At 38.5% G+C, this 6,091-nt stretch overlaps 1 protein-coding gene across 2 annotated transcripts in view; it reads left to right on the top strand.

Annotated features, from left to right (window-relative positions):
* plxnb3 (plexin B3) overlaps positions 1-6,091 on the top strand; it is a 66,672-nt gene that overhangs the window by 17,704 nt on the left and 42,877 nt on the right. The window contains exon 2 of one of the 2 annotated variants that reach the window (XM_024292568.2): positions 5,939-5,993. The exons of the other annotated variant lie outside the window; for it this stretch is intronic. The gene's annotated coding sequence lies outside the window, so the exon portion shown is untranslated. The remainder of the gene's footprint in view (positions 1-5,938; positions 5,994-6,091) is intronic. 2 annotated transcript variants of the gene reach the window in all.

The raw sequence follows: 6,091 nt of genomic DNA, 5'->3' as shown, positions 1-6,091 counted from the left end.
TTTTGTGGGGGTTCTGCAGACGGACACGGTCAGACAGTCTTAATAGCAAAGAATAAAGGCTTGGGGTGAATGAGTCCTCCCACAGACATAAACACTGAATCAATAAACTCTGAGTCTCCCATTAGATTCTGCACAGACATCATGAAGCCTGAATAGGAAGAGGCTCGGTGACAGGAGATGCTCCGCCCACCTCAGCATTTCAAGAATGGGAAAGTGGGCCGGACAAAGTAAAGTTTAAAAGTCTGTTACCTCCATTGATGAGTCCACACATCTTTCATTTAAATGAACATGTCCCTCATAATAATGATAATAATGGTGAACTATTATGAATTTAATTGGAGGATTAACTCCCCCTAAATTTTAGAACTATAGATTTTGTGACTATTTTGGCATTTACTAAGATTTTTTGGGCTGTTTTGGAGTTTAGCTCATTATTCAGTTCACATGCTAGCTGTTTTTTTAATCTAATTTAGCTAAAATTTCAGCTATCAGCACCATTATCTTCAGCGCTCAAATTCAGCTTCCAGCATTCACTCTAGCGTTATCACAGGTAATGCTATATATCTAGTTCATAATTATGTTAAAAAGTTACTCTTTTAAAGTTTTAAAAATGTAGTTTTAGAGTGTTCAATAAATGTTTATCCTGTCTGGCCCGTGACCTCAGGTGTGTCTTGGATTTTGGCCTCTTGTGCGATTGAGTTTGACACCCTTGATACTGGACAAATTTAAGATATATTGATATCGGTTAGGATTAAAAAAGTTTTAACTTCTTCCTACTCCATTTCGAACAACACATTGAAGTCATGTATTTTAATTCATAATTTAAGTAAAATTTTTCCTTTGTTTTTTTCGCTGAAGTTTCTTTTTCAAGGATTTTTGATCTTCTCTGGTGTCTGTGGCAGACATGAAATCCTGTCCACCTTTGTCATGGGAGGATCACACATCAATAGAAGGTCGGGTCATCTGGACCCCATAAGAGAGCACGAGGTTAAAAATTGACAGTGTGGTTGGTCATAATCTAGTGACGTACAATGTTCGCTCTTTACGGTCTCACTGGGTTTCTTCAGTGTCATTTTGCTTGTATTTTTTTGTTGTTGTTTTCTTTTACAGCCCTTTGTGTTGTCTGTTCTGACAATCTCCTTTGTTGTGTCTCTTGTATAAAATGTCTTCAGTTTACCACATTTACATTAATCTTCATTATTTTCATTCGATGAAACTGGACTTATTTTCTATGAAGGTTTGAATTTTAAGAGTTTAAACTAGAGAGAAACGTGAAAATGTTCATGTCTGTCTGAGAAAAGTGGATAAAGTGTGTAGTGAGGAGTTTTACAGCCTTAATTTTATTCTACTTTCCGGATTTCAACTCTGACAGATTATTTTTAGAGCCCAGAATAAACGAGGGAACAGAGTAGCTACTGACCTGAACTGGTTTTCTGTTGTAAAATCCTGTCAGAATGTTTTAGAATTACAAAGATGCTCCACTTGAAGGGTTGTTGGTGCATTATGGGTATTGAAGTCAGAAGCCTTGTGCAGCATAATGGTAATAAAAACAGTAATTAGTTATATTACTGACAAAATAACCAAATTACTTTAAATGTTATTGTTCCAAACAGTGGTGATTGGTCATTTCAATCAATGTTTGTCTGTGTCGATCGGCTAGAGGGTCAAAGGGATCAGTGATTGATCTGCATTGATCGATGATTGTTTTCCTGGATTATGGTGGAATCTGTGAAGCTGCTTGTTAAAGAATAGTGGAGGGCTGACATGGTGGCCCCATGCTGGAGCTGGTGGAGCTCCTGAGTCCCCCCCCCGTCTCCTCAGGTGCTCCTTCAACCTACAGTAGACCCTGGATCACCGTCCCAGGCTGTGGTGATTGATTACTTCTGCACCATTTGGAGCTCATTAACACACCACGTAGTGCGACACTCAGAGGAAGTGATTCATGACTTGACCGCACAATTGGCCTTGAAGGCAGATGGCTGATGTGGAGCCAGGACGGGAGTCCCCCCATCCTAAAACAAAGCTTCGGGGTTGGGGGCTCAAAGGGGCAGATGCTCACATGCACATGAGCGGCTTCACGATCACAAGATGATCTGAGCTGTATAGATGTAGCATCGTGGACGGGTGAAGGTGGAAATGCAGGGAGACTGACGGACAAAAGAGGGAAAACATCATCGTAAAAACATGATAGAAGATAGAAACTCAACCGAACTCAGCTGACCTGACAAAATCCTCCATTTAAAAGAGGTTGACGGGTCTTATTAAAGCAAACAAAGACAGTTAGAGAGACTGTAAACTACGACCAGAAGCCTCGATTCTGAGGATCTGGACAAACGGAAGATTTGTAGAAAACAGTTGCACTGAAAAAGCTGAATCTTCTTCAGAAAGTCTCAATAAGCTTCAAGAAAGAAAAACGTCTGTTTTGCAATCTCATCAAGAACGTTTTTCACGTTTGACACAACCACCTCCCACTAAACACCAGGAGAGGTTGAACTTCAGGAAGAAGACAGAATCAGACACAGGTGAGCATCTGAGACTCGTATCCAGATAGTAGAACATTTGGTGTCTACTGGAGGTGTGTGTCTTTCCCTCTCACGATTCGATACGCATCGCGATACATGCTCCACAAATCGATACTTAAAAGATTCAACTAACTTTTTGCCGATTCTTTTATCAAAATTGCTAAAATCGAGATATTTTTCATTGATTGATTGATTGGTTTATTTCAAGCATAGATTGTAAAAAATACCGGACAAAATGCACAAATATTTCAAACTCATTACAGAAATAATGATTAGAAAATAGAAAACAAACAAAAACAAAACACACTTATGTCACATTTGGTTGAATAAATGTTGTGATTATTAACAAAAGTCAAGTAGAGTTTGATTGATTATTGATAAGGAGTGGGGAGAAGCAAATTTAGATAATGTCACCCCAACTTAGTTACTTCAATTTATAGTTTTCCATAGTTATGGAATCCGGTTCTGATCAGATTTGATCAGTTTAACGAAGTGAAGTGCTTGTTGATTCTTGATTCATCTCATGAAACATTCTTTCATGATTTCAGTAAACAGTAACATCAATCACACAACATGTAACAAATATGTAATAATCATTGATTATCATCAAGATACAATTTGATATTAATATAATCATTTTTAAAAAAGCATTAAAAAATCAAGTTTTGAGTTCTTATTGATTATTCTCTGAAAGAATTCTTACATATTTTCAGTAAACATTAATGTTTCACACAATATACATTAATAATATAATATCAATAATAAAATACATTAACTGTATAACTTATGTGCATAAAGGACAAAGGATGCTCATTCATTTGGCATTTAGAGCTATAATTAATAATACACGGCATTTGACAGAGAAATGTATTCAGGTATTGACTTGGAAGAATTAAACTTATGATTGGACGTCTTTTTGTTTGCATCACATGTACATAAAAAGACAAAGACAGTAAAAAAAAAAAGTTTGGCAGAAATCGATTATTAACGTCTTGATTGATTTTATACCTCATAATCAACATAATCTTGTTCATATCTGTGGTTTTCAAACTATACTGCAGTTGCTTGATCATTTATTCGATACGTATCTAATATCGTTGACATCCCTTGTGTCTACCGACACCATAATCTGAACTGGGCTCCCGAAACTGATGCACTCTATAGGAAAAGCTAAAACCATAAAAAATCTGAATTCTTAATACATCCCCCTCTCTTTTTTATACCCACTCCTGTTTTCAGTTAACCACCTTTTTCTAAATGGTTTATACTTAGACACTGCTTCTCTACCCTGCTTTAAACCCCAAGGTGCTTTACGCCCGGTTCACACTGGACGCGGGAGCGCTGCAGAAGCCGGAACAGAAGCCGCTTCCATTTGGCGCCTTTGTTAACCTATGGTGTGGTTCACACCAGCCTTCTACGGAGGACCGCGATTCTCCGCAGAAGGCTGGGATGGTTGTAGGGTCTGGTATGTTGTTCGCCGAGCCGCGTGCGATCTGTCTGGGGTCAAATCAGGGTCAGCTTAAAGTGAACGAAAAAACTGATTGAAAACTTGAAAACAAGACATTATAAATTAAAAAAAAAGAAATAAAAAAAAATGTTTTGAAATTTTGAAAAAAAACATCAAAACTTGAAATAATTCTTGAAAATCTGGAAAAAAATGTAAATTAAAAATTTTTTTTTTTTATTTGAAATAAAAATGACTGAGCTCAAAATGTAAAATTTGGCTCCGCTCAGCAGCAAAGATCCTTTTACTTCATTGTTTAATTTTCAGTAACAATGTCATAGGGCCAGAATCCACCCTTGAGCTCTCTAATGGGGTCCGGATGACCCGACCCTTATAACGATGTGTGATCCCTCCCATGACAAAGGTGGACAGGATTTTGTCTGTCATGGTCACCAGTGAAGATAAAAAAATCTTTGAATAAAAAAGTTCAGCGCTCCGTCATGTGGGGTCCAGATGACCCCACTTTTAATGTAAACATGTCTAGGATAGCACGATGATTTAATTTTAGCAGCATGTTGTCTTTCGACTACCGGCTCTCTAGGTGGCGTTAAAAACATGTTGTGTGCTACTTCTACAATTGGAAAAGCTTCTGGGAGCAGCGAAGTTTCTGAGGCATGATGGGATCCTTCCTGTTTTCACAGCCCAACGTTTGGGTTTTACTTTGAAAGGCTTCCTGATTTTTGGTGTCAGTCAGCTTGGATCATTATCTTGATTGCGTTCCCCTGTGTTTTGGGCCTCCTGCTTCACTATTTATACCCTCCTTTGTTGCTTCCCCATCGTTGGATTGCCGCTCTCACTTGCTATGTCTGTTTTTCTGGCTTTGTTTTTTTTTGTGTGTCCAGGAAGTCAGACTGCTCTGAAACTCCAAAATTTCTAGGCACAGAGCCACGCCGAGCGTAGATCTCTGTAGCTTTGAAGCATGTTTAGTCCAGGTCATTGGCTGCATATGAGAACTGGACTGACTTCTCCATCCTGGTGTTCCAAACAGGAAGTACCTGCTGGATGTAAGAAGCCAAAACTCCATAGACTTCTATAGAGAAATAAACAGCTGTTTGAGTCATTCTATCGGTCAGAATAACCATTCTCGATCTGATGCCTCTTTTTAACATGTTCTTAAAGATCCTCATATTTGTAATTATATTTTTTATGTAATCAAGTCATTCAAGTGATAAACTGACCAATCAGATGCCTCAATAAAAGTAGGTGGTGCCTGCCGGCCACGTGTCAAACATTCAAGACATTTGATTGACAGACTTCAGACCAATCACAGCTGGATTAGTAAACTTTATTTCTCTGAAACGACTACACTGCATCACAGCGTTTACTAGGGCTGGGTAAATACAATCGACTAATCGATTTAAACTCAATAAATCAATAATCGATTCAGAAAAATATAAATCAATTGAGCACTTAAAGCTAAAGTCTGCTAGCTTGATGCTAACGTTTAATAGGATTTCCCATAGGACGGCTAATGCTAACGGTCAGTCGACCTAAACACACATTGCTGAATGAATAAACATCTTTATAAATGCGAAGACATGAATTTTCCAAACTCTTTTAAGAAAATATTTTTTAAAGTAACTATGGTCTAAAACATAATTTTTTCCTCATACTGTCTTCTTCTAGAATAAGGTGTAGTGCTATAGCGCGATCGCCACCTAGTGGTCAAACTGAAACGTCCTCCAGGAGAAGCAGAACAATGTTTCCAATGTTGATGATTGCTGACCATACTGACTAGCTCAAATAGAAATTCAAACTACAGTTTTTGGACTGAGACAAAAAAACCTGATTATTGGTTGAATATATCAATAAGTCTGAACTTCTGACCGTCTGTCTCATGTTGGGCAAACCAGAACCAGAACCAGAACCCTCTTGGCCGCTCTCCTGACCTAAAGTGTGTTTGTGTTTGTAGGAAACTGCCCCCCGATGAAGGAGGTTCCCCCCCGCAGTCCTCCTCGCTGTAGCAGGTTGGTGCAACTTCATTCTCTTTAAACTGCAGACGCCCACTCAGTCGGGGCATCTGGTCACCGTGGCAACCAGCTGCTATATCGGTGTTTAAAGATTA

The sequence above is a fragment of the Oryzias melastigma genome, linkage group LG7 (assembly GCF_002922805.2).
Source record: "Oryzias melastigma strain HK-1 linkage group LG7, ASM292280v2, whole genome shotgun sequence".
Lineage (NCBI taxonomy): Eukaryota > Metazoa > Chordata > Actinopteri > Beloniformes > Adrianichthyidae > Oryzias > Oryzias melastigma.
The sequence above is the reverse complement of the archived record's forward strand: the minus strand, read 5'-3'. Positions and strand labels throughout refer to the sequence as shown.